This window comes from Trachurus trachurus (assembly GCF_905171665.1).
Source record: "Trachurus trachurus genome assembly, chromosome: 23".
Lineage (NCBI taxonomy): Eukaryota > Metazoa > Chordata > Actinopteri > Carangiformes > Carangidae > Trachurus > Trachurus trachurus.
In genome coordinates, this window is record NC_139912.1 from 3,373,000 (window position 1) to 3,381,453 (window position 8,454).

The window sequence follows — 8,454 nt, forward strand, 5'->3', positions numbered from 1 at the left end:
TTTACCGCTGGCTGGTTAAATTATTTTTAGGAGATTAATGTTGGTCTTATTGATGAAAATTAACTGTGGCAGTGGCATTAGTTTGTTTGAATGAAAAGTGAGCAGGACTGCTTCTGGGCTACGTACTGAAATCACCACATTTACGTAAATGAATAAATGTTTTACAATGAAGCGATCAGTCTAATACATTTTATTTTGTTAAATCGACATGGTTACTGTACATGGCAAAGATTATTACCACTTTATGACTTAAAATTACTCGGTATTTCTATGGGAGTCCTATGGGAGCGTCGCCACTCTGTTATATCAATCGCTCTGGTCGAGGCGGTGTGTTTCACTGCTTCCTTTCTCCCGATTTAAGGTTGTATGGATCGTATCCGATATATTTCTCTAATTTTTGGTGATACCTGCTACGTGCAGGCTCGACCAAAAGCTTCGGAGTACTCGCTTTCCATTATTTTCAGGCACCGCTCTCCACTTCCTGCCCTCCATCTGACATCGCCCCGCCCCCTTCGCGTCATCATAACCACGTGACTGAAAACAAGCTATCACTTATATAGAGTGTTTGGTCTGAAACACGGGTCTGTCAGTCACTCTGCTCTGCTGTAAGCCGAGGAGAAAACTTTCCTTGTATCCTACAACCTTTATCCAATGAGGAGAGAGAACGGCATAAAGGGGCGGTCCTCTCTGTGGGCTCTACTTTCGTGAACTAGGTGCAGGCGGAGCGGATCAGGCCTGCGCCTCGCCTTCGCTTCGCCAACGGGGAGTGGTCAGGAGTAGATTGCAATTTTCCTTCGAGACGCAGCGGAGCACATCCCGCCTACTTCCCTCCCACCGGCGCAAATGGCATAGAGGGAGGAGAGAAGGCGTGGAGTGGGTTTGACACAGCCGAGTCAGATCTTCACCAATCAAATGAGCTCCTCTCCTCGCCTTTAAATCCGCCGCGCGCGCAAGGCGGACGTTTGATTTCACCGTGGAAGAGAAGATTTGAATCAGCACCTACAGATTGCAGCATAGACATTCAGCACATCTATATCGATTGTCCCGTCACACTGATGACAGATCAAAGGCTGCACAGATGAAAGATGAGGATGGATTACTGCTGTGTTGACACTACACGATTATCTGCTATATTTATGTATTTACTTATTGATTTATTGAGCCGCATCGTAACGCGACCATAACAAATAAAACTGAAAACAAATAAACTATCATCTCTCACAGCAAACCACAATCAGCCTGGCATCTTAGTGAGCAGATATTAACATATCCACCTCAGGTAAATTCTAAAGAAAAAAGAAAAAGAGAGACGCTCCGCGATGCATCCGTTACGCACAGCTGTTTGTTTATATTGTGATCTGTGCACACGTGTTTAAATATAGGTTACTAAATATGAGTGTCTTTATTAATGGAAAAGGGGTGTGTGTGTTTTGTTTTTTGTTTTTTTTTACTGGGCAACAGCTCTCAATCTGTCAGAGCAAGTGAGACGGGAGGAAACTGATGTTCTGGTCCGGTCCAAGCTGGCAGTGTCCGGTCGCGCGAACAGACCTCACGGGCTGATGATGCAAAAGTAGTCTGGGAGGGAGGAGGGAGGAGGAGGGAGCAGGTCTATCTATCTATCCTATATTTAAACACGTGTGCACAGATCACAGCATAAACAAACTGTGCGTAACGGAGGCATTTCAGTTTTATTTGTTATGGTCGCGTGACGATGCGGCGCTGGCCCCTAATAAATCAATAAGTAAATAAATAAATAAATAGCTGATAATCTGCAACGGCACAGTGTGTAGTGTCAACACCTGCTCTTGGGACATCCACGGCTGTCTCAGTCCCTCCCTGGTTTCATCTGTGTTAATTCAGTCAGGCTGAGTTTCCATTACGCAAGCCTTTGGTCTGCCATCAGTGTGACAATCTATATAGATATAGGTGTATGTGCTGATTCAGATACAATAAATAGGGGTTATTGTGATTATTATTATTATTGTTAATTGCATTTAAATGTGCCTGGAAGTGTGGAAATCTGCCTGTGGGGTCTTGGTGACGTGTCTGCACTGCGCGCTGGGCAGTCAAATTGCCACTGCGCTGGCTGCGCTTCGCCTTGCGCTGACATTAGACCAGGTTGGAGCTGGCGAGCTTTCGGCGCACTCTCCGCGCGGTCTATCGGCAACAAATTGTCACTGCGCCACGGCGAATCTGTCGACACCTCCCCCTACTGCGCGACCACTCCCATCTCAGCGCACAGCAGTCTGCCAATTTACCGAATCCGCTGCGCACCTTGTTGCACTGGACGAAAATACCACTTCGCCAGCTGCGTCAGGGCTCGCTTCGCTGCGCCACCCTGAGTTGCGCCAAGAAATTAGGGCCCTGTGTGTGCAGCCAAGGGATGCGCGTGAATGTGGTGACGTAGGGACGAGGGCGGGGACTGCTAACTCCATCGGCTGACAGGAAGTTAGACAAAACCACCGGATCGCTTACTTCTGCTTTAAGTTTGACCATACTTCATTTTTCTACTTAAAGTGTACGTTTTATGTATTTTATATTGTGTGAATTTAATGGCATTTTAATCCTGTGTATGTCGTGTACACACAGTAGTTGACTCTGACTTTGAAGATTTTAAACTGAAACTTCCTCATTTAGACACGTTTCAACATGTTTCAACATGTATGAGTGTCTCAGATTAACTTTGTCCTCTAACTGGTTCCAACGATGCAAATCTGTCGTTTTACTCTTGATTTCCAGAAAACAGAAGTAACTGGTGTGTGTCTAGTTACCACCATGTCCAGCGGTGGATTCATCCACCTTGGACTGTAAATAAGTTATTAAATGAATGAAAAAAATAATTATCTAAGCAACATGGAAAGTAGATGATATAACAAACAATACAAACAGATTCTATTTAAATGCAAAAAGCTGAAAAAGAAACTGATCTGAAAAAAGGCAATAAAAGAGGAACCGGTTAGTGACTAGTTTCTCAAAATAAAAAGAAGGAGAAATTTACAACTTCTGTTTTTTACTGGTGTGGTCAGTGTGCATCTCCTCTATAGAGACGTTGCAACAGGGGAAGGCAATCCAGGCAATTGGGGGAATGGGGGGGTGACATTGGTCCATATCAATGATGATTTTACCAATGGCTGTTCGTATGCACAAGGCTCTGGGGGCTTCAGAGGGTCTAGAAACGTCCCTGCCTCTCTAACTGCTCTAGATCTATTAAAGCAGATATCAGTGGAATGTTTTTGTTAATATAAGTCCTAAATAGTCCTATTTTCCGTCAGCAATCACTTACATGAAGTATTTCAGCCTAAACACGAGTCTCTCCGTCACTCTGCTCTGCTGTAACCCGAGGAGAAAATTTTCCTTGTGGGATACAAGTGTTATCCAATGAGGAGAGAGAACGGCATGAAGGGCTGTGTGTGCAGCCAAGGGATGCGCGTGAATGTGGTGACGTAGCACGAGGACCAATTGATGCCTGACAAGGGCGGGGGCTGCTAACTCATGGTGCGTTCAAAGAAACTCGTACTTTGTGTTTTTCCTTCCTGTGAAGTCATACCAGTTCGATCTGGTACGAGTTCACGGGTCGGAAGTTACGAGTGGCCGTTATAGGGAACTTTCACAGACAACAGGATGGTAAAAACACGAGCTACGGGTTACCTGGAACGCTACCAAGTCGTAGTTGTGACTTGAAGCTGTAACTTACGGTTTCAAAAGCCTGCCTTGAACGCAGCATTAGCCGAAACGGCCGTGAAGCTGATATCTGCTTTAAGTGTTGAGCTCAGGAGACCCTTCCCCAGTCCCCACATAGTGTGGGTTCGTGTGAAATAAAGGAGCTTTGTTATTCATCAAACTGAAACAAGAGTTCAGTGGTTTGTTGTGGCTGCAGATGCATTTATGACTTCTGTAGGTCGTGGCCAACCGGGTCTACGGAGGAAAAACAAGAATATAGAGACCATGGAGGACTTCCTGTTTGCAGAATCTGTCTCCACCTGTTCAAACCCAGATCTGTGCAGAGCACTCCTAAAAACGAATCAAATATTTCCTTTACAGTACACACGTTTGATGTTGTGATCTTGTTATTCCATAATTTCATCATGTTCTCTTATTTCGCAACAGTTTAATGGCTCATAGCTGCAGGTATACACCCACACACACAGACAACGTTCATTCAATCTGGACTTCCTGTCAAACAAACCAGTTTAAAAAGTGAAAACGTCCTCACTGTGGTCTGACTCTGTCTGTTCCATTAAAAACAACTTGAGAGCAGCTTCAGACTCCTTATAACACTGATACTTATCAATATGAGTTCATTTTCTGACAGTGCTGAAGGTGAACGACCAATCAGATCAGGTCTGTTCAAAGTGAAAACCATGAACTGTGGGTAATTCAGGCAGGTGACGTACAGAGGGTCAACCATCTGATGATCTGACAGAAGAACAAGTCCTCACGAGTCCATGAGGATGAACTAAAGAAGACAAAAATAAACTCTGACTCCCAAGAGAAGGCTGCACAGACTCTGGAAAGTCCTGTGTTTATTTACTCTGTTTTATTTCTATTTTTTTTGGGGCTGCATTTAATTTTTTGATTTTTTCCCCCTTCTGTTCTGTGAGTTTCCATATGTGTTTTTTCTATGTAGGCTACTTAGTTGCTCACTGCCATGATGAATGAAATTATGCTTTTGGCTTGTTATTTATTCTTTTCTTTTTTTTCTTTTTTTTTTACAGCTCAGTCTTGGGGGGTGGTCAGGACTTCATTTCACTGCTCGTACATTGTGAAATGATGTGCTTTCCACTTCCACTCCAGTAGCAGCCACTCTGCATTATCGAGAAGTTTCGAAACAGGTGTGAAACCATCAACGCTGTCACTGTATTTCTCAAGGTTATGGAGGTGTTGAAAGAGCTCTTTGTTTTGACTCATCATGGGATGTGGAACCTTTTTACAGGTCATAATCAATCAGGACTAAAGCAGCTGATGTTAATTAGCACTGATAAGGCACTGGATCACGTTTCTTCTTCCTCTTGTTTTCAATATGTGATCTGATTACTTGGGTTGTTACCGACATATAATGCCTGAGGGGTGTCGACCCAAGCCCATTTCCTGTCTCTCTCTCCAGCTGTCCTGTCCATGCCCCAAAAAATCCCCCAAAAAGCGATTTGCGCCGGCAAATCTCACGAGATTTGGACGGACCAGGAAGAGGAGCTTCCGCTACAAACAAGCCTGAAATATAGACTTTTTTTTTTTTTCGGAACAATTTCTCATGTCAGGGCTTCCATACAAGACGAACATCACATATGAGCACTATGGAGGTATTTGGATGTTTTTTGGTGTGTCTTTTTGTTACGAAGAAAAGTGGTATCCATTTGCAACCGTCATATGGACATGCAGTGCTGCACAGAGCCCCCCTGTAACTCAGAGAAGGCACGATGAATTTTCAATTTTGAGTGAACTATCCCTTTAACTCGATCCAGAAGGTCTGGTACTAATAAGGTGGTGACACTGCTTGTTAATCATTATGTCAATTACCAGCTGTTTAACTTCATCTCAAGAGTTAACATTGTCTGCAGGCGAAATTATATATATTGTGAAAGTGGAGCCAAAGCCTCACTGCGTATGAAACGACAGAATGAAACGATTGTTAGTCAGAATTAACTTCCTGTTATCTGAAATTGTGCTGTTCATACCTACAATACAATACAATAAATCTTTATTGTCCACCGTGGTGGGAAATTGCTCCGAAATGGCTCACCAACGCACAAGATGGACAGTTCATGAAGAAAAGACAGATGTATATACAGAAATATAAAATAGAACTGATAAACAGGGAATAAAACACAGTTAAGATATAATTCTATAAAATAAGCAGAGTAGAGAAGTTCATTTCATTGTGTTTGTCAAAGTAGAGTGCATCTTCTTCCTCAGCTCCCGTGTCTTGCGGCGTCCCCCGGGGTTCGATCCTAGGACCGTTGTTCTTCTCAATTGACATGCATTTAGAGTACAAACATGGTGACCACTTTCACTGCTGCAGAGATGATACACAGTTCTACTTCCCTTTTACCAAAACTGAAACTGTTGTCCATTCATGGTCATGTTTTGTAAGGAAACTGAGACCAATCTTAGGCGTCGTCTTTGATTGCAAGATGTTTCAACAGTCAAGTGTCCTGTGTTGCTCAGTTATGTTTCCTCTGAACTGAAACTTATACTTTACTTATAATTGCTGTTACACTGAGATATTTACGGAAATTACGGACCGTTTTTTTCCCCTCTCCTGGCGCGAGGCCTCCACAGCGCGAGGCCCGAGGCGGTCGCCCTGTTTGCACCCCCCTTGCGGCGGCCCTGACAATGTGTCTATAATATAGTTTGTCCAAGCAAGCATCTCTGCAATAGAAAGCTGTGAGAAAAACAATGTTTTCTCCCAAATGAAGCAATCCTCATCCCCTAAGAGGCAGACATGTAAAGAGATTTGTATTGACTGCTGAACCGTCCATTTACAGTGCAGAGGCTGAGAGGTTCAGAGGGTGGTTTCCTGTTTGCTTAAGGATGCTGTTCCTCCGCTGTCATGACGTTGGATCTGACGGATCATCATGATGGACATCACCAGACTCATCACCTGTGGAGACAATTCGTCAATCAGAGAAACATTCAAACACTTTGAATCTTAAGTGAAAGATGCTACATGAGCAACATCTGTCTGATCCCACTGATATTAATGTTTAAACAATGACGCTATGCTAAACATCACTCACAAAGCTAACACAAAAACAAACGTAATTCTTGCTAAAAACACACGTTTATTAAACGGAAATTAGCATTAACCCAAATTAAACAACTGTTTGTTCACAGTTCGAGGCTAATACTGCTTAAGCTAAGTTTTGAAAACAGTGGTAACTGAATCATTGTATTCAGGATTTAGTAGCCTAATGTTAGCTTTTCTCATAAAGACAGAGTATCCTATCGCAGTCTAAGATGTTGACAAACCAGGCTGAACCTACTGTTTTCATTGGTTTATTTTCCCTCCCCTAAAACTTTTGAACGACTAGGGCCACATTGAGAAAAAAAACATTTGCAGACTTCTCGTAAATTTATGACTTTATTCTTTATTTACGAGAAAAAAGTCATAAATTTACGACTTTATTCTCGTAAATTTACAACTTTATTCTTGTCTCTTGAAATCCCACATCAGATTGACCCGTTTTTATTCTGAAATGCTACGTCAGATTAACGTGATGTTTTCTGGGTGACACCCTGAGGTCGCTATGGAAGCTTAGGCTACTTTTACTTTGAAATCAGTCCTTTCTCGCTCTTGCCGTACTGTTAGGCTATATGCGCACACCGCAAAACAATGTGAGGGCTGGTGTGACCTCAGTGGCACACAGGCCTCTGTAGGTGTAGCTACTGCCAGCCTCGGAGATGCCGTGCCCGCCGGAGCTTGAAACCACAACCACCTCTCTGAATAGCCTGCTGATGCATCTACCAATAACCCTGCAGTCGACCAGCTCCAACCATTTCCCCCTCCAAATAAGCAGTGATTTACTCCAAGTCTGCCTGGTTCTTAAAATTATGACTTTATTCTCGTAATTTATTTAATTTATGACTTTTTTTTTTCTCCATGTGGCCCTAATACTCTGTCGTACTATTGGGATAAAATTGGAATTTTGAGAAAGGAGGTTGTTTACAATATCTGGATAAAATTATATCACATAAGACAACAAGGACAAGAAAATGAGAGCTGAGCTTACTGCAGCGACGGCAAGTCCCAAGCAGATGCCACCTACGATCGTTTTATCCAGGAACTCAAACAGGAACTGAAACAGAAACAATGTGTTGAAATTGATTGACTGAGATAATGAAGCACCATACAATATAAGGGTAGATGTTTTACAGTAATGCTCCATAGGTAGATGTTTGTGTTAAAGCTCCATACAGTATAAAGGTAGATGTTTGTGTTAAAGCTCCATACAGTATAAAGGTAGATGTCCATGTGTAGTGTGATTATAAAGCAGCTCTAGGTTCTATATTAATACTGTGAAAGTATCAAAGCCTCAGTCCACAGAGAAATGCACACAGCCTGTATTCAGACCTGCTTTCTTTCACTAAGGTTTACGAAACCACAGATCGGCATGATGACCATTCCGAACCCCATGCAACCTGCAAACTGTGAGAAGAATAAAACAAAGTTTTAACAAATCAGCAAAGACAAAAATGTACAATTTCTCTGTCTGGTTCTCGTACGTACGACTTTCAGAGTCGGGGCGTTCTCTGCGACGATTCCCAGGCCAGAGATGCAGAGCATGCCGATGATAAAGAGCCACAAAAAGATCAAGCTCGCTCTAGACATCTGCTCCGCCATGGCAGGACCAAGACAAACACTGAATTAGTTTGGGGGAAAAAATTACATTCTTCTTACCTTCAACAAATCGTATGATTCTCCGTTTCACATTAAAAATGTATTTAGTTTAGATTATT